Source organism: Cryptomeria japonica, chromosome 3 (genome assembly GCF_030272615.1).
Source record: "Cryptomeria japonica chromosome 3, Sugi_1.0, whole genome shotgun sequence".
In the NCBI taxonomy this organism is placed as follows: Eukaryota; Viridiplantae; Streptophyta; class Pinopsida; order Cupressales; family Cupressaceae; genus Cryptomeria; species Cryptomeria japonica.
The window spans coordinates 172,319,023-172,340,070 of NC_081407.1; positions in this window are offsets into that span (position 1 = coordinate 172,319,023).

Here is a 21,048-nt window from a genome sequence, read left to right on the forward strand (position 1 = left end):
GTTGATCAACTCCCACTATCTCCTAACACATTTTGTCGACAGGAACAATCTACAAGCAATATGCAAGACCAAGGAATTGGGTGTGAACCACTTAGTGTTGTGGCTACTAAGTCTGAATGCAAATCTCCTCTAGTGGTGCAAGCATCTCTTGATATCAATAGTCCTAAGAGTGGCTCCAACAAAGAATCTATTGAGCATATTGCCAACCCTCTTGAGAACTCACATAGCTTTACCATTGCATCCACTCATTCCATTTATAGTCCGCTCCTAGACTTGGATCAACAAGAATCAGAAAAGCCCTTACTCCTTGGGGATCAAAAATCAAGCTTTGAAAAGAAAAATAAAGAAAAGTCCTTTAGTCCAAATCAAAATCAAAAGCTACTAGACTCCACAAAAATCAAAGTCAAGGATAAAAATCCTATGAAGCAAAAAGAGCAAGAGTTGATCTCCCCTAATATCAAAATAACTGGGGGCAAAAGTTCTAAAATTTCAAGTCAAAAAGCATACTTGTTGATCCTAAGTCTCCATCATGCTATCCTACTCTCACTTCTTTTTGCAATCATAAGCCTTCATAACGCATCCACATGTTCCACACATCCATCCCCTTCTGGTGATACATCATGGACCTTTAATGGAGCTTCCTCAAAGGACTTTGTTATCAGGGATGCCCAAACTTCTTCAGGTGACACACATACGGGCCTGTGTAGTCCACACACTAGTAATTCTATCTCAATTCCTTTATCAAGGAAGACAGACACTCAAGCTACACATCATTCAGTCAAGGAACAACACAGCTACAATCATAAGGTTAAGCCTCACACATTTGAGGTAGGTGATTTGGTTCTCAGAGAAAACCCCAAAAATCAGCAAGACAGAGAGAAGAAGGGCAAGTTCAAACCAAATTGGCTTGGTCCTTACATCATTACAACAACATATGGATCTGGGGCATATCAGCTCTCAACTACAGAAGGTGAACCTTTGGAGGATCCTATCAACAACATGCACCTTCGCAGGTTCTACGCATAGCTCTTCAGAGTATCCTAATTTCGAAAATACAAAAAAATCGTTACTTGGTGAAAACCTGGCAAACAGGCGCCTTGTGACACAGAAAACATTGAAAAATTCAAAAAAAAAGTAAAGAGAAATAATTTCGTCCAACAGTGAAAACCACTTCGGTGGCTCCCTGGGCAAGTACCATGGTGAAAACTGGGTCACCAGCGCCATGTGTAGAGACATTGCTCCTCCCTCCTTCAAGATTCACTTTCATCCTTTCACTTCACACACACTCACGACCTATTCGTTCATAATAAACTTACCCATTCCCATCATGGCTTGTTATTGATCTACCCAAGATTGGTTAGCCATTCATAATAAACCTCACTTTCCATCCATAATAAATCAAATCCTATCTGTGGCTAAGGCAAATCCTACGTCTAGTAATGGGTGTGGAACTGAGAACATCACATGTTTCGAGGAGTGCAGTTTCTTCCAGCTTCCTTCAGTCTATCTGCGCACAATCCACAATAAAGAAACATCTGCATCGCCAGTCCGCAATAAAGTTTCATCTTCTCCGCAATAAAGTATCAGCTTCATGGATTCAGTCAGTTTCAGATGAGACAGCAGCAACAATGAGCTTCAACAAAATCAAATCTTTCAACAGACTTAGACAACATATGGTTCAGTGCTATCTATCCTTTTTGTGAAAGTAAACATTGTGACCACAGTCAAATAAGACTTATACAAGTGACAAGAGACACTAAACTTGAGGACTACAGTGGATGTTGGTGTCGAGTCTTGGTTTTCTTTTGATTTTATCTTTTGGTGACATGTCTTTTAGCTTTTCCGGGATGTCTTTGACTAGAGATACTATCTCTAGGATGTCTCTGACTAGAAAGGCGAGGATGGGGTATCGTTACCTATTTGTATTTGTTGTCTGTGGATTGTCTTTTAGTAATGCTATGACTTGTCCAAGGATATGAGGACACTGTGAGTCTAGTGTGAACTGGGGCATTCCTTGTTTGTGACTATCTTATCTCCATGCAAACAGGTACAATGACTTTCTGGGTCGAACATATGCCTCGATTGTCATAACCTACTTGCCATAATAAAGCTCAATGATGATAACGCACATGAAGCTCTTTCACATTCATATCTTCTGTCTTTCATCCCCCTTTCTTGATTGACTTCCATCATCCTTCTCGAGTCCGTGTAGCCTACTATCACATGACTGAGTATAATGACACACCAAAAACATTTGCATTTCATGTAGTTTGCACCTGCATTACCACATATTAAGCATTTCATACATACATATAGATATCACAACTGCATCACATCCTGCACACAACACCTGTTAGCACAATTTACATTTGCATTATTATATTCATCTGCATCACATACATTCACATTTGCATCATGCATACACATATTAAACATAAAAGAACAAAAAAATATATTGCATTGCATCATATACATATTTGCATCCATATCATAAGCATCACATAGAAACATACATCATATAGGTATGCATGCATATAGCTTCCGCAAAGATGAATCATCTCATATATATATATAAAGTGTCATGATACAATGATGTCAAAATCATATGGCTACAATCATCCGCAGGTGTCTACATCATCATACAAAATGGTACAATACTGATACATAGGGAGCCCTCTACGGCTACGATGAATTCCCTTCCTCAGAGCTGGTTGGCCTCGACAGAGTTTGAGCCCTAGAAGGACCCACCCCAAGATCATCTCTCCTGGCCCCTGTGTCCCCTGCAGCCACCCCTCATGTCGCCCTATCCGGACAGAGGAACCCACTGATAACTCCTGTCAACACTGTTGGTAGTGCTAATCTTGTCCATGTCATGGTATCCCATGCCACATGTCCCAACCTCATCTCCAATGCCGGATCCTGGAACACTCATCTCAGTGCATCCTTGTCTTTGTCTCGATCGTAGGGTACTAACTCCCCATCAATCGGTATCCGCATAATCCTGTATACATCCTCTAAGGTGACTGTCATTTCCCCATCAGCAAATGGAATGTGCAAGTCTCGGAGTGCCATCTCTCCGCCAGTGCAGTCAGCAATCCCATGTTCGCCCGAAACTCAGGCACATACAGAATATGTCACAGACCCATAACCTCAATCGTAGCTCGGTCCTCGGCTGTCAACTTAGGTCGCAACCTCTGAGTCGATGGGAATCTCTCCGGTGACTCTGGCATCGGCAAATACTCTTGCAGTCAAACAACTCAATCATGTCAGTTATAGTGGCATTCACTGTTTATCACAAAATGCTACTCGCTATCTAAATGCATATGGCTATCTACCGTAGTGACACTCACTATTCATCACAAAGTGTTGCTATTTATCCTAGTGGTACTCACTGTTCATCACAAAGTACTACGTATGTGACACTCCCTGTTCATCACAAAGTGTTACTCACATTTGCACTCTCTGTTCATCACAAAGTGCTGCTCATATTTCAGTACTCCCCGTTCATCACAAAGTGCTGCTCATATTTTAGTATTCCCTGTTCATCACAAAGTACTCTATCTTGGTACTCACTATTCATCACAAAGTGCCTTGATCTATCCTAGTCTTCCCTAAAGGACCTGCTTGAGTGTATCCTCTCAGCAGCTTATCCAATCGACAGCGTATGTTCATCATAGAACTGCCGATTTGACCTAGAAGACACAAATTCACATTTTTGGACACAAACGCGCTTTCCTGACATAAACGCGCATTTATTACATTACCTAGCATGCATTAATGACAACAATAAATGCATCAAAGTACAAGGAGGTTTTGTGGTACTTATTGGCTCTCCTACCTCTGCTGGCCTCTGAAATCGACAAATGCAATCGAATCTGTGAGCCAAAGCCATCGCTGTTGACTACTACTGCTCTTTTCTCTCTCTGCACTCTAATCTCTTGGAGGTGTAGATGACAATGAGGATGTATTTCCCTCGTGGTCTATCTTATAGACTACCCCTAGCCTTCGTTTCCCGAGTCAGTCTTCATTATCCCGTGACTCTGTCACTTTATCTGGTCAGTCCATTCTAGCCTCTCTTTCTTATCGAGAAATTGTCTGTGATCTTTTCAGACATTTTCATCCAATCTCTCGAGGGGGCATATCATTCCCATCCTGGGGCAACTCTATATCAGTTCATCTTATCTTCTTTGAAACAACGCGACAAGCCGCATTGTCTCAAAGAGGGGCAAAATGTAGACACCCAAAATTGTCCAGTCTAATTAAATAAATATTTTATTTATTTAATTATCTAAGCTTAATTCTTCTATTAATTAAATAAATCCTTATTTATTTAATTAATTCGTTTATCCTCTTCTAGCCTTATTTCTCATTTAAATAAATACATTTATTTATTTAAATTATCTTTTTCCTAAATTAAATAAATATCTTATTTATTTAATTATCCCACTTCTTCTATTAATTAAATAAATCTTTATTTATTTAATTAATTCATTAACCTTTTCTACCCATGACACATGTCATTCATATCTTAATTCCTACACTACCTACCTCTTTCATTATTTTATTATTTCTTCTACCTACCCTCTAATCATAGCCGACCTCCTTTTACACCTCTCAATCTTATCCCTCCATTTCATATAGTGTCTTCTATTTAAGAAGATGTCTCGTTCATTATAAAACCCTAATCAATAATTCTAATGACCTAATGATCTTTTATGCAATTGACTACACTACGATCCTACTTGCAACCACATTCCGTTCTTTGTTGAGCTCTTGTGCATATAAAATCCGAGAGCAAATATATCAAGCAAGATCAATGGAGATAGGAAGAATGGAGATCAAAACCCTATTGGACATGTGATGGTATAATCTTTGTGATTTCATGTGATTTGCATTGTCTTAGGTAATCTTCATATGTTATGGTGGATCTTTGTTGATTGTTAGGCTAGGGTTTTGTGGTTGAATTCATTTAGCCTTTCAATATCGTTATTATTGTTATCCATTTTCACCATATACAACCATATTGGAGTTGAGGAAAAATCAACTCTACAGCTCCCAAAGATCACCTGCATGCAAACCTGTCACAGAAAGAGAGAAGCAAAAACGTTATGGAGGCCAGAATTCAGAGATCCAGAAAAGAGGAGTCATATTGATTGTGCAACAAGAATGCAATTCAATAATTACAGTTGTTATTAAAAATACAAAGAGAGAATCCTTATAAAAGTATACTCGAAAGCCTAAAGAATTATAAGATTTCTAAGTTTAGCTTAAGCATAGAGTATAATAGACTAATAATTAAATAAATAATTATTGGCTAATAAAAGATTACTCTAACAATATCTTTTTAATCATTTTTTGTCTCTTGGTTTTCTCTTTGGTCATTGTTTTTTCCTCCCTTCTTGTTACCTTGTTCATCATGTAGCCTCCCTACTCTCTTTTCCTCCCACCTCTCTCCTTTTTTAGGTTGTTTCATGGTCCATAATAAACACTTTTTATCACCTTGAGCTCTCTATTATTGTCCTGCGATGGATCACTGAGTGTGATTTGAAACGCGTAGATGAAAAAACACTAACACACACACTTGTATATTGTGAAAATTAAATAGCTACCATGAAGATAATGAAAAAATATATTATGTCTAATTAGGAAGGGTTTAAATATTTTGTTTGCAAGAATGTTTATCCAATTGGGCATAAAACTAATAAAAATATAGAATAGTTGCAATAAATAAAGGGTAGTGCAAAAATTGTGTAGGATTATACTATTCAATTTTAAAGGACATGTGTGTTGATGGGAGGAATACATTCTAAAAAATTACCTTAAAGATCTCCAAACCCACATCCAATCCTACTATTTAGAAGAGTAGAGAATTGGAGGTGAATCTAGGCCTTCCAAGCAAGGACGTGACAATTATTAGGCTAAGAAAGAGAAGGAAAGATACATTAAAAATGATAATTATAAGGGTATGAAAAATAATATTATTGTACATCAATATACATATCCTAAAATTATAGCATTAAATTGTAACATGGATGGCCATGCAAATTCTAAGTGTTTGAACTTACAGCTACACTTATGTCCTAAGAATATACTAAAGAGGACTAAAAGAATCCACTAGAACAATTGTCTTGAGGAAATGGAAATTATCAATGCATATGATAATATTGGATGCATAGCTAACAACATGTAATGAACATGTATATAAACAATTTGATGAGGTGAAGAAAAAATGTCTTCTAAATTTGCAAGTAAATAAAATAAGTGTTAATGCACTAGTATAACTTAGTTGAAAATGTAGTTTAATTTATATTAAAATTATTATGAAGCTAGGTTTTTAAAAATGTAATCCTTCTAACACATATACATTCGATTGCTCGTGAAAGGGAACATGGAATTTCAAGTAAAAGGGAAGTGTGGATTTAAGTTGGGAATAATTTTGAAGTCGATGCAAATGTAATTCATCTTGATGTAATTCATATTGTATTTTATGGCATGTACTTATATGTTGTAGATGAAATATTAATGAGAAGGGATATAATAATTTCTAGAATCGAATTAATTACATAACAAAGGGTTACCAAATAAATCTAAAGTTGAAATTGTAAATTCAAATCAAGGTATCAAATTAATGCAAGAAAGTAGGTAGTTTTGTTTAATTTTGTGAGGTGTTGGATGTTTCTAATTGATTAATAACTCTAAATTGGAAACCTTGTAAGTTCTCAATAAGTGTGCTATGAGCCCGATGGATTTCCATCGACAAGGGTAGTGGATTGAGATTCAACTCCTATCAAAATCTCCCCTTGTTGGCATTATGTGAACCGGCATGAAGACATAATGATATTGTATGTTGTCATTGATGTCAATATGAGACATGGTGTGAACCGACACATGTGATAAGTGAAGAGAGACAGGAACCGACATTTGTATGAACTGGTTTATATGCCAAAGTGAAGCGGCATATTTGTTCAAGGTGAACCAGCATGTAGTTATGGGAACCGGCACATGGAAGGATTGTATGACTACTGGTTGGTAGGTAGCTTCCACTTCAGAATTTTCGGTTGGAGTACCTCAAGTCTGTGTGACTCAATCGTTGATCGTTGTGTGATGAGGTAGCAGTATGATGGAAGATAGATCATGTTGCCACGTAAGCTCTGTGCGCGTGAAGGATCTTGCATGAAGAAGACTATTCCTATCTACCTTGGGAATGAGCGAAGTCTGTCAAACGGTGATAACGCGTGATGGGTTATCAGCCGCCATGAAATCGGTCGATAATGGATGATGGAGAATGTCTTGAGATCGATTCAAGATTGTTGCATTTAATGCAATATGATTCAACGATCAGGATCAAACCATTTGAATTGCTAAATTAACAGGTTTAGGGTTTTTTGCTACCGACTTGTATGTTTCCTATAAGGTCGATGTTGTGTTTCTTTCTGAGGTTGTTGGCAAAAGTTGTGAGTGTGTATCCAAGGGAAGTGATACGTAATTCTTGCCAGACCAAAGGAGAGAAGATATACCTGTAAAGTGTATGTGCAGAAGGAAAAGAGGAGCCTAAACGGATTTGCATTAGCATTGAGTGTTGTTAACAGATCATTGTAATACCTGTTGATCTCTAACCACTTCAATAGTTGTAAAATCCCCTAACAAGGTAGCCTTAACTAGCTTGATTCAAAATCCCTTAAATCGGGTGGTCTTAACTGGCTTGATTCAAATCCCTTAACCAGGTAACTCAAGGCTTATGAGTTCTGAGAAGCTACAGAGCTTAGGAGATCCTTTCAGCTATTGAGTTCTTGAAATCCTCTAACAAGGTGACCCTACCGGGTTTAACCCTTAACCGGGTATCCCTTAATTGGGTGATCCCTAACAGGATCGGTTCCTACCAGAACCTACTGTAATGTCCTTAACCGGACAAGGCTCCTAACAGAGTGGACTTCTAAAGAGTTCAAAAAGCAGCTTGTGGGTATTCATCACCACCATGGTTTTTCCCAGTTGGGTTTCCACGTGAAAAATATGTGTGTCAGTGAAATGCTTTTGTCTTGTGATGCTTTGTTTTACCTGTTAAGCATATGAAGGTTCTATGTTTTATGCCTGTCTATAAAACATATTGAACTCACTGTTGTGAAGATCTGGCGATTAAGTTTACCTGTTTATGCATGAGAATATAATGATACTATAGTATTGAGCTAAGAGGAAAGCTTATTGAGTGACCGGTTCATGACTGGTTGAGCTATACTGGATGTTACTGATTGCACTCTGTTTTACCAGTATCCCTGTTTGTCAGTCATTTGGAGTATTTGTTGTCAGACCGGTTTTGGATTGTATTTGTGTTTGTACTGATTCACCCCCCCCCCCCCTCCCCCTCTCAGTACCAGTTTGGTACTAGTGGTTCATCATTGAGTTATCACCCCTACCATACATCAACTTGTATCAAAATTCACTTTCAAGAGCAGAGAAATCAAGAATCAAATACAAGAGCTATTGGAACAAGGGACTAGTTACCTAAGTACTTTAATATGTGGTTTTCATATTATGATGATATGTAAATGGGATAAATCTAAGAGGATGTGCACTGACTATAAGACCATAATAGTTCACCATAAGAATAGATACCCTTTCCCAATATTATTAATATGTGAACAAAATTGCTTTGAACTTTTCCTTAAAACATTACTTAAACATTTGAATCAATTGCACCAAAAATTAATGTAAGCATCCTGTAATCTAATTCATTAAAATTTTGAATCAAAAGGGGTGAATCTGTCAAAGTGCTCTGAGGCCTTCACTGCTCACTAGTAATTAGTAAGTAGGATGTTCATCGAGATGTGAGTTGCAACCAACAACGTCGGTATTCATACTCTAACCTCTTAGCCTTACTACTTGATAAATTAACTCTAAATTGGAAACCTTATAAGTTCTCAATAAATGTGTTATTGTGAAGATCTTGTTATTACTAAGAGGGGGGGGGTGAATTAGTGATAACGATAAACTGCAATCTTTCACCAATCTACAAATAGTTGATCAAACAGTCTTCAAAACAGATTTACCAAACTAATACTAGTAGCTACTTAAGTGTTCATCATTAAGCAAATATAGTAAATACATCAAATGAATAACTCAACAATCCATCCACAACATGAACACAAAGATTTTCATGTGGAAACCCAAATGGTAAAAACCACGGTGGGAATTGGTACCCACAAATATTTGCACTCTTTTGGAATGCACCTTGTTAAAGGCCTAGCTCGGTTAAAAGCTTTACAATAATGCCCGGTTAAGAGCAAACCCTGTTAGGAGTCACCCCATGAAGAGATTTTAACCTCAGCTATGTTAGGAGCTCTACCCTGTTAAGAGTAACCTTGCTAAAGGATTTAAACCCAAATTAATGAGACACCCAGTGAAGGGATGTTAGGACCTACCCGATTAAGGGATTTTAATACTACTACAATTGTTAGGAAACAATAGGTAAATGATCAGATCAATGCACTCTCTACTTTCTAATACAGATCCATTTCAGCTCCAATCTGCTTCACACATGCATACATCTCAATCTAGTTCGACACACTCTTTTTCTTTGATCACCGACACACTAAACCTTCTCAAACTTAACCTAAATAGGATTTACAATTAGGTCAATTACATAACCCTGACAACATTCAAAATACATCGAATTTACATCATAGATCATATCTAATCATTACAAATCATTACAGATCATCATATAGATTATTACAACAATTTTCAAGACATTTACAATCGTTGAATGATCATAACACATCACTGCACATCGATCTGATAAGTTGTCAAACCCTTATCATATTCTGCCAAGCACTTTGTTGTTTCCCAAGAAATTTGATCCTTGTACATGCTTAAATGCAGCCTTATCATCACAAACGATTTTTGACACATCACCACTAATTAATGAACATGATAAGATTTACCGCCAAACCATAAAACATCACCGATCAAAGATCTTGTTACCGGCTCTCAAACCCTACACTGAATAAACAACAGTCAATTACAAACATGACTTCCGGTTCTCCAAACATGATACGGTTCTAGTCATAGACTCAATACAATGTCATAAGCATACATTCCAAACCGCAACACCTAAATCAACATGGATCTCTACCGCAATCATCTCCTTCACTATTCCTTCTTACCGATCCACTATCAACTTAGCAAACATTCCATGACCGGTTAGGCATAGATAGCTTAGATAACTTAGATGATATACCAAACATAAACAAACATGGTTTCCATCAATGAAAACACAAATAACTAATCATAAAGCATCATATCATAGTTATATCATCACCAACAATCCATCAATATATCATCACCAATAGTCCTTTATCGATACATCATCATCACCATCAGTTATGCCAATATGCCAACATTATCCCCCTTTGGCATTGATGGCAACACTAAAAGAATACAACACCAAAACAATCAATTATTGACAAATACCAAGAACTCATCATGCCATGTTGTATCGATCTGTGCTTCACTTGATCTTCTCCTTTGATCTTCTCCATGTCATTGTTCTTCTCCCCCATCATGCCATGTTGTACCGATATGTGCTTCACTTGATCTTCTCCTTTGATCTTATCCTCGTCATTGTTCTTCTCCCCATGACTGTTACATTTCTTCTCCCCCTTTGACAACAATGCCAAAGGTGCAAAGGCATCTTCTGTCTTCATTTATGTTGCTTCATCTCTACTGCTCCCCCTGAGGAGTAGCCCTCTTCTCATCAATCAATAGTGAAATATATTCAAGAAGTCCATTGGATTGATGCATCACTAGCATCCTAGTTGATCTTGTGTAGGGGTATAACCCCTAACTTACCTCTGAGATATTCAATGGTAGCCTTAGGCAATGGCTTAGTGAATATATATGCCACCTACTCCTTACTTGACACATGCTCCAATCTCACTTTCTTTTCTTGAACTCTTTCTCTCAGAAAGTGATACTTCAATTCAATATGTTTAGTCCTAGCATGCAGTACCGGGTTCTTATAAATGTTTATAGTACTAGTGTTATCACAATGTATGATCACCAGTTCTGTCATATCTTGCTTGAATCCTTCCAAGACATGTCTCATCCAGTATGCTTGTGTACAATTCATGGATGCAACTACATACTCCGCTTCTACTGTAGACTAAGAAATACAAGTTTGTTTCTTATTGGTCCAAGATACTAGTCTTCCTCCTAGAAAGAATGCGCCACCGGTTGTGCTCTTTCGGTCATCTACATTTCCAACCCAATCAGCATCAGTGAATACCTGCAAAGAAAAACTGCCTTTATATGGATACCACAATCCATAATCAATTGTCCCTTTAAGATATTTGAATATCCTCTTTATTGTTGTCATATCTGTCTCCTTAGGGCTCTTCTAAAATCTTGCTACTAAACTAGTTGCATGGGCAATATTTGGTCTATTATGAACAACATAGGGAAGTTTCCCAATCATAAATATGTATTCTTTCTCATCCACTGATGGTGAATCATCTTCTTTTGACAATCTGCAACATGTAACCATGGGTGTTCCAACCGGTTTACAATCTTCCATTCCAAAAGTCTTTAACACTTCCTTCACTTACTTAGATTGACTGATAAAAATACCATCTTCCAGCTGTTGTACCTGCAAACCAATGAAAAATTAAATCTCACCTATTAAAGACGTCTGAAACTCTTCCTTCATCTCATCTATAAATGTCATACTCATATCATCATTTCCTCCAAATATGATATCATCAACAAATACTTATGCATTCAACATTGTCTCCTTCGGGCTTCAAATAAATATTGTTGCCCTCACTGGTTCTCTGAAATCCTATTTTTATCAGATGTGCATGAAGTCTCTCAAACCATGCCCTTGGTGCTTTCTTTAATCCATATAAAGCTTTATGTAGTTTGCATACCATATCCTTGTCTTCAGTCAATGCAAACTCATCGAGTTGTTCAATATACACCTCTTCTTCAAGAATACCATTCAAAAATGTTGACTTTACATCCATTTGGTAAACTTTAAAACCTTTAAAGGCTGCAAATGCAAGTAGCATTTTAACTCCTTCAAGCCTAGCAACTAGTGCAAAGGTATCTACATAATCTTCACCTTGTTCTTGTGCATACCCTTTGCAAACTAGTCTTGCCTTGTTTCTAACAACTTCTCCTTCTTCATTCAACTTGTTTCTAAATACCCACTTTGTACCAATCACATTTTTATCATCAGGTCTAGGAACAAGTGACCAAGTGTTGTTTTTTTCAATCTGATCAAGCTATTCATTCATTTCCTTTATCCAATCATCATCCTTAAGAGTTTCTCTAGCTGTCTTTGGTTCAACTGTGGAAATCAGACATGCACTTTCTCTGATTTTTCTTCTAGTCTGCACTCCAACATTCTTGTCACCAATTATCTGGTCTTCATAATGATTTAACCTTACATACCTAGGTATAACCTGTTCTGGTGCAATAACCTCTTCTTGCTCTTTATCTTCTTCATCTTCTATCGGTTGAGCATCTTCATCAACATTGTTATGCTCAACATCTTTCTGTACTTCCGGTTTAATAATCACAAGTTTTTGTTCATCATCTGTTGGATCAGATTTGCTGGTATCATCAGGTTCATTAGAGAACTCGTCAACTTTTGCATTGATGCTTTCCTCAATCTTCTTTGTTCTTTTATTGAAACACTTGAAAGCTTTGCTCTTAGTAGAGTAGCCAATAAATGTTCCTTCATCACTTTTAGGGTCAAATTTATCAGTATAATCATCTCTTTTTATAAAACACCTGCTGCCAAAAACTTTGAAGTAACTGACATTAAGAGTTCTACCATACCATAACGCATAGCATGTCTTGTCATTACCTTTCTTCACCAGTACCTAGTTCAATGTGTATGCTGCAGTGCTAACTGCTTCTCTCTAAAATATCTTAGGTACATGTCCCTATATCAACATAGTCCTTGTTGCTTCAACAATGGTTATGTTTCTCCTTTCTACAATTCCATTCTGTTGTGGTATCCTTGGAGCAGATAATTGCCTCTTTATTCCATTTTCATCAAAATATCTCATAAACTCATTTGATGTAAACTCTCCACCCCGGTCAGATCTCAGGCACTTAAGATTCTTATCGGTTTCCTTTTCTACTAAGGCTTTGAATGCCTTGAACTTGTTGAAAGCTTTTGACTTTTCCTTCAGAAAAGTAAGCCACATCATTCTAGTAAAATCATCAGTAAATAACATGAAATACTTGTCACCATAAAAACTTCTAGTCCTAATAGTACCACATAAGTCAGTGTGCACCAAATCTAGAAAATGCTTAGAAGAAAAAGATTTATTCTTAAAAGAAGATGTAGTCATCTTACCCAACTGACATTCTTTACACATCACATTGTCTAGTTTAACAAGTTGTGGCATACCTCTAACCATATTTGACTTGCTGACCTTAACCACATTATCAAAGTTCACATGACAAAACCTTATATTCCATAACCAACTATCTTCAACCTTAGCAACCAAACAACTACTTACACTATCATTTAGATGGAATAAGTTACCTTTAGTTTGTTTACCAGTAGCAATTAATTCTCCTTTGCATCCTATGATCCTGCACACTCCATTCTTAAACTCAAGATGATGACCTTTGTCATTCAACTGACCAACACTCACCAAGTTATGTTTCAAACCTTCAACCCAATATGCATCATCAACATTAATTTTACCATTCAAAGAGATAGAACCTTTACCTTTTACCACACATGGTGAATTGTTCCCAAACCTTACTACACCGCGACCAAATTCTTTAAGAGAAATGAACTTGTTCTTATCACCGGTCATGTGGTGTGAGCAACCACTGTCAATAATTCATTCATCATTGTTGTAGATGTGAGATACTAAAGCCTTCTCATCAGATAGATCTTCCTTAACATCAACAAAAATAATCTCCTCATTGTCTTCATCCTCAGATTCCTCATTAGCAGCACCTTCATCCACTGCAACATAACACTGTTTCTTTCCTTTTCCCTTATATTTTCCAAACTTTTCTTTTTGATCACTATTAGGATAGTTTGCAACTATATGTCCTATCTTGTTACAAGAGAAACACTTAAGAGGAAGCTTGCCTTTGTACTTACCAGTTCCTCTAGGAATTCTTTTTGCTAATAGAGCTTCAAATTCCATCAGATTATCTTCATCATCCACATCATCTTTTCTACCACCATGATGACTTGGCCTACATTCATTACTATGACAAACATCTTTCCCTTTTCTCACTGGTACACTAGATATAGATGCTTTGAAAGCAAATTTTGTCTTAGGTACACTGTTATCAAAACTATTCAACTCAAAAGCAGTGAGCTTACCAATCAAAGAATCAACAGTAACCTTATCACTACTAATTGACCTCAACTCTTGAATAGTAGACACTCTAATGGCATAGGCAGGCAATAGGGTTCTAAGCATTTTACTCACCACAGTGTCTTCTTCTATAGTACCACCAACACTTTTAATTCCATTGACAAATTCTTTTATCCTCTGTCCATACTGAGTGATATTTTCTCCTTCCATCATTCTCATATCATCAAACTTTCCTCTAAGGCTTACTTCTTTAGCCTTTTGAACATGTTTATCACCACCATAGATTAATTCTAACTTCTCCCAAGCTTCATAAGCATTTTATAAACCATGGACATCAATATATTCAGTATCAGAAAGTGTACTTACAATGGCTTCCAATGCTTGAATGCTTTCATGCTGCTCCTTAAGCTGATCTGTTGTCAGAGGACCAGTAGGAGGCACATACTTAGTAATAACATGTTCCCAAAACTGAGCACCCATGCCTTTGATATAAATATTCATTCTATCACTCCATATTCTGTAGTTGTGCTTAGTGAATTTGACACCCTCCTTTTTCATCATCTTCGGATCTTTACCTCAAGCGGTTAAGCTTCTGCACAAAGAGGACCTAATGCTCTGATACCAATTTTTATTGTGAGGATTTGGTTATTACTGAGAGGGGGGGGGGGGGTGGGTGAATCAGTGATAACAGTAAACTGCAATCTTTCACCAATCTGCAAATACTTCACTAAAATAGTTCATAACCAGTACTGGTAGTTGATCAAACAGTCTTCAAAACAAATTTACCAAAATAATATCGGTAGCTAATTAAGTGTTCATCATTAAGAAAATATAGTAAATACATCAAATGAATAACTCAACAATATATCCACAACATGAACACAGAGATTTTCACTTGGAAACCCAAATGGTAAAAACCATGGTGTGGGAATTGGTACCCACAAAATATTTGAACTCTTTTGGAATGCACCCTATTAAAGGCCTAGCCTGGTTAGGAGCTTTACAATAATGTCTGGTTAAGAGAAGACTCTGTTAGGAGTCACCCGGTGAAGGGATTTTAACCTCAGCTCTGTTAGGAGCTCTACCCTATTAGGAGTAACCTTGCTAAATGATTTAAACCCAAATTAATGAGCCACCCAGTGAAGGGATTTACAAGATCAGGCCTGTTAGGACCTACTCGGTTAAGGGATTTTAATACTGCTATAATTGTTAAGAAACAACAAGTAAATGTTCTTATCAATGCACTCTCTGCTTGCTAATACATATCCATTTCAGCTCCAATCTGCTTCACACTTGTAGACATCTCAATCTGGTTTGGTACACACTTCTTCTCTGATCATCGACACACTAAACCTTCTCAAACTTGACCTAAATAGGCTTTACAATTAGGTTGGTTACATAGTCCTAACAACATTCAAAATACATTGAATTTACATCATAGATCAGATATGATCATTACAAATCATTACAAATTATCATACAAATTATTACAACAAAATTTAAGACAATTATAGTCGTTGAATGATCATAACACATCACCGCACATCGATCTGATAAGTTGTCAAACCCTTATCACATCCTGCTAAGCACTTCATTGTTTCCCAAGAAATCCGATCCTTGTATGCGCTTAAATGCAATCTTATCATCACACACGGTTTTTGACACGTCACCACTAAGTAATGAACATGATAAGATTTACCGCCAAACCATAAAACATCACCGGTCAAAGATCTTGTTACCGATTCTCAAACCCTGCACTAAATAAACAACAATCAATTACAAACATGTCTTTCGGTTCTTGAAACATGATGCGGTTCTAGTCATAGACTCAATACAATGTCATAAGCATACATTCCAAACCGCAATGCCTAAATCAACATGGATCTCTACCGCAATCATCTCCTTCGTTGTTCCTGCTTACCGGTTCACTGTCAACTTAGCAAATATTCCATTACTGGTTAGGCATAGATAACTTAGATAACTTAGATGATATACCAAACATAAAAAAACATGGTTTCCATCAATGACAACACAAATAACTGATCATAAAGCATCATATCGCAGTTATATCATCACTAAGAGTCCTTTACCAGTACATCATCATCACCATTAGTTATTCCAATATTCCAACACTATGAGCTCAATGGATTGCCATCAACAAGGGTAGTGGACTGAGATTCGACTCCTATTGAGATCTCCCCTACCAAACATCAACTTGTATCATAACTCATTATCGAGAGTAGAGAAATCATTCGATTGGGTGAAATTGGAGATGGAATTTCAATTTAAAGGGAAGTGTGAATTCAAGTTGAGAATGAATTTGAATGTAATTCATCTTGATGTATTTCATATAGCATATTGTGGTATGTAATTATATTTTGCATATGAAAGTTTAATAAGAAGGGATAACAAATATAGTTGTTTCTACAATGGAAGTAATTATATCACAAAGGATCACCGAATAAATCTAAAGTTGAATTTGTAAATTTGAATCAATCTATCAAATTAATGCAAGAAACTAGGTAGTTTTGTTTACTTTTATGAAGTGTTGAGTGTTTCTACTTGATAAATAACTCTAAGATGTCTTGTAAGTTCTTAATAAGTGTGCTATGAGCGTGATAGATTTCTATCAACACGAGTAGTGGACTAAGATTCAACTCCTATCAAAATCACCCTTACCAAACATCAACTTGTGTCAAAATTCATTGTTGAGAGTAGAGAAATCATTCGATTGGGTGAAATGGGAGATGTGATTTCAATTAAAAGGGAAGTGTGAATTTAAATTTGGGAATAAATTTGAAGTGGATGTAGGTGTAATTCATCTTGATGCATTTCATATAGCATTTTATGGTATGCGATTATATGTCCATATCAAATATAGGTGTTTCTACAATGGAATTAATCATATCACAAAGGGGCACCAAATAAATGTAAAGTTGAAATTGTAAATTCGAATCAAGCTATCAAATCAATGCAAGAAAGTAGGTAGTTTTGTTTACTTGTATGAGATGTTGCGTGTTTCTACTTGATAACTAACTCTAAATTGGAAACCTTGTAAGTTATCAATAAGTGTGCCATGAGTTGAATGGATTGCCATCAACAAGGGTAGTGGAATGAGATTCAACTACTATCGAAATCTCCCCTACCAAACATCAACTTGTATCCAAATTCATGATCAAGAGGAGAGAAATCAATAAATGTGGTTTTTTGATTATGATGATATGCAAAAGGGATAAATTGAAGATGGTGTGCATTGACTCAAATACCTCAATAATAACACCATAAGAATAGATATCCTATATTTGAATAAAAATAGGATGCACCAACAATTGATGGAATGAAGGAGTGAATCTATCATAATGCTCTAAGGCTTTATAACTCTAATTCATCTTCCAGAATTACAGCAATTGGTGGAAGGCGAACTTTAATGATCCATCTTCCACAATTGTGTGAAGGGTTGAATCTGTGAGAAGATTCAGAACTTTAATTCATCTTGTTGAATTTGATCACGTTGGGGATAAATTTGAAGTGGATGTAGGTGTAATTCATCTTGATGCATTTCATATAGCCTTTTGTGGTATGTACTTGTATGTTGCAGATGAAATTTTAATGTGAAGGGATAACAAATATAGGTGTTTCTAGAATGGAATTAATGATATCACAAAGGGGCACCAAATAAATGTAAAGTTGAAATTGTAAATTTGAGTCAAGTTATCAAATTAATGCAAGAAACTAGGTAGTTTTGTTTATTTTATGAGGTGTTGGGTGTTTCTACTTGATAACAAACTCTAAATTGGAAGCCTTGTAAGTTCTCATGTAATGAACATGTATATTAACAATTTGATGAGGTGAAGAAAAAATGTCTTCTAAATTTACAAGTTAATAAAATAAGTTTTAATGCACTAGTGTAACTTAGTTTAAAAAATAGTTTAATTTATATTAAAATTGTTATGAAGCTAGGTTTAAAAAAATATGCTCATTCTAACACATATACATTTGATTGCTCTTGAAATGGGACATGAAATTTCATGTAAAAGGTAAGTGTGAATTTAAGTTGGGAATAAATTTGAAGTGGATGAAAATGTAATTCATCTGGATGCATTTCATATAACATCTTGTGGTATGTACTTCAATTGCACCTCCATAATGACAACAAATTGATCTAGTATTTGAAGGATAGTGTTTGTGGGTTATAGATTTGTTAAAGATAACATCTCCATGAGATCTACAACGAAGAAATTTATACAATCTTCCATATCTACTAAGTGTTTGAAATTTTCATGCCCTTAATGGACACAATAATTAATATGAAACTACTTACATCACATTACTTAAGTGGAATATTTTTTTAGAAAGGAGATTAACTAGATGCCCATCAACCTAAACAATGTTTAATTATTTTTTTTCATTCCTAAAGTTTGTATACATACTTGTTTGACCAATTGATTTAGTTCAAGAATCTCTTTCTTTTCCTCATAATAGTGAAACACCATTATTCAATTGTTTAATCTCTTATAGAAGGTTGGTTTCATTATAGATTATCTCTGGAGAGGATTTTGGAGCTATTATTGTGAGTCTCTTTCAAAAGGGTGCACACTCTAAAGTATGGTGATTAGTTTGGATTTTAGAGCTTACTATAAGGGGAGGTCTAAAGGATGGTATTGGAAAATATTCAACAATGTATATTGAGGTTTCTTTGAAGGATAGTTGTGAAAGGTTGTTATAAGAAGCTTTGGGGTAGCACTAGAGGCATTTTTTAGAGAGAAATACCAATGACCAACCTTAGGCAGAATTGGGAAATGCCTCTAGAGAGGTGTGAATGTAAATCTCAAGTTGAACTCTAGGGATAGATTCTAGACTAACATTGTTAGGTATTTTATGTAACTCTCTAGAAGATTGTTGAGATCCTAATTGGGTTTGATTTCTTGATTTAATAATATTTCTTCCTAAATTCCTATTATCTTGGATATGGCAAGTTTGTGAAGAGTCTCGTTTTGCTAATTTGCACACCTCCATTCAGAGTGACATTAATTTCATCCATATATTCTTGCTCAATAGAAATACAAGAGACCCATCTATTGTTCTTTGGGTTAGCAACTAGTTGAGCAAGGATTTGAGGCTGTGCAAATTTGTCATGTTGATATTGATTTTGAGGAGGTGGAAATAAATAGTATTGTTAATTTTTCATGTGTTAGGGTCCTTGGTAAAATTGATTGTAAAAGGAATTCTAATAGGGAGTTGAGGTTGAAAGATACCATGACTATTGCAAATAGTTAGGCCACTAAGGAGTCACCCAAGGTTGATTAGTCCACTTTAAGGGTCGTCATAAATAAGCGCCCTATTGTTATGGTACTTGCTAGCGAGAACAAGATGCTAACCATTGATTTTTATTTTTATTTCATTGAGGGGACTGGGGCTGATTCGAAGTTTGACCAGAAAGGAAATATCCCCTTTGTCATTTCACCAAGTAATTGGCTTCTTCATTAAACAGAGGAGCAATTTTTCTTGGAATTCTAAATTTCATGCAATAATGACACTAGTAAATAAAGTGATTTTTTTCATAGACTTTATAGATATCAATGTGTATAATGGGAACTCTCATTAACAAGTGTTTTTTTTTTGCATCTCAAATAATAGATGAAAACATTTTTGTATTTTCCATTTTGGATTCTATTTTGTCAAGTATAGTGTTTAATTTTTTTATATTGAAAAACATTTAAAAATAATCATCTCTTATGAGCACCAACGAGCACAACAATGACATAAATACTATATCCTTTTGAGCAACCGATTAGTGTTGAGATTAAGATGTCTCGACCCTAGAGTCCTAACAATGATTTATTTAATTGTTGGATGCATACATTTATCCTATTCTAAGTACCTAGCTACTATGTTTTCATATCACTTTGTGGGACCTCTTGGTGAGTTGGAATGCTACATGGTGGGTGATGACTATGACAAAGTTCCTATTTTACAAGAAGTTGGTGCCCACCTCGAAGGACCTATATTTTAGTTGGAAAATGTCAGAAGTTGCTATCTTGGTACTATGACAAACTATGACAAGTTGTTATGACAATTTTATGAGCTATAAGAGTTAATTGTGGAACTTATTGATTCACCTTAGAAATGTGTAAGAGTTCATATTTGAAAGATGGCTACATGCAAAGGCAAACACCTATTCTTCATAATTAGCAGTTGCTTTGTAGAAGGTACCTTGCATGTGTAAATTTGATCATTGATGAAGAGACATGCGTTCATTTTGGAAATTGCTATGTGCAATGTGTCTCGTATTTTATGATAGGTTGTTGTTTTGGACACCACTTTACTACCTAGGCATTGGAGATGGTTTTCGAAACCATGGGCTCCTACTCCTCATGTGTGAGCTCTATAAATACTTGGTGCCCTGGAGTATTTTGTATGACTGGTTGAAGTTTTTTTGAGATGCCATTACACTATCAAAATCACTCCAAATTTCTCTATTATCGTAACCGCTCCTATGGAGCATTGGCTTTGTGCACTATATTGTAAGTTGATTTTGGTAATACAATTGAGGTCTATGTTTTCAATTGTGGGTTTTTTTTTTGACAAAGTTTTCCCACTTAAATTTGGTGTTATTTCTACATTGTTTTTATTCTATAATTTATTTTTTAATGTTCATATAAATTTTAATGTTTAAGGGTTTCTATGATTTTAT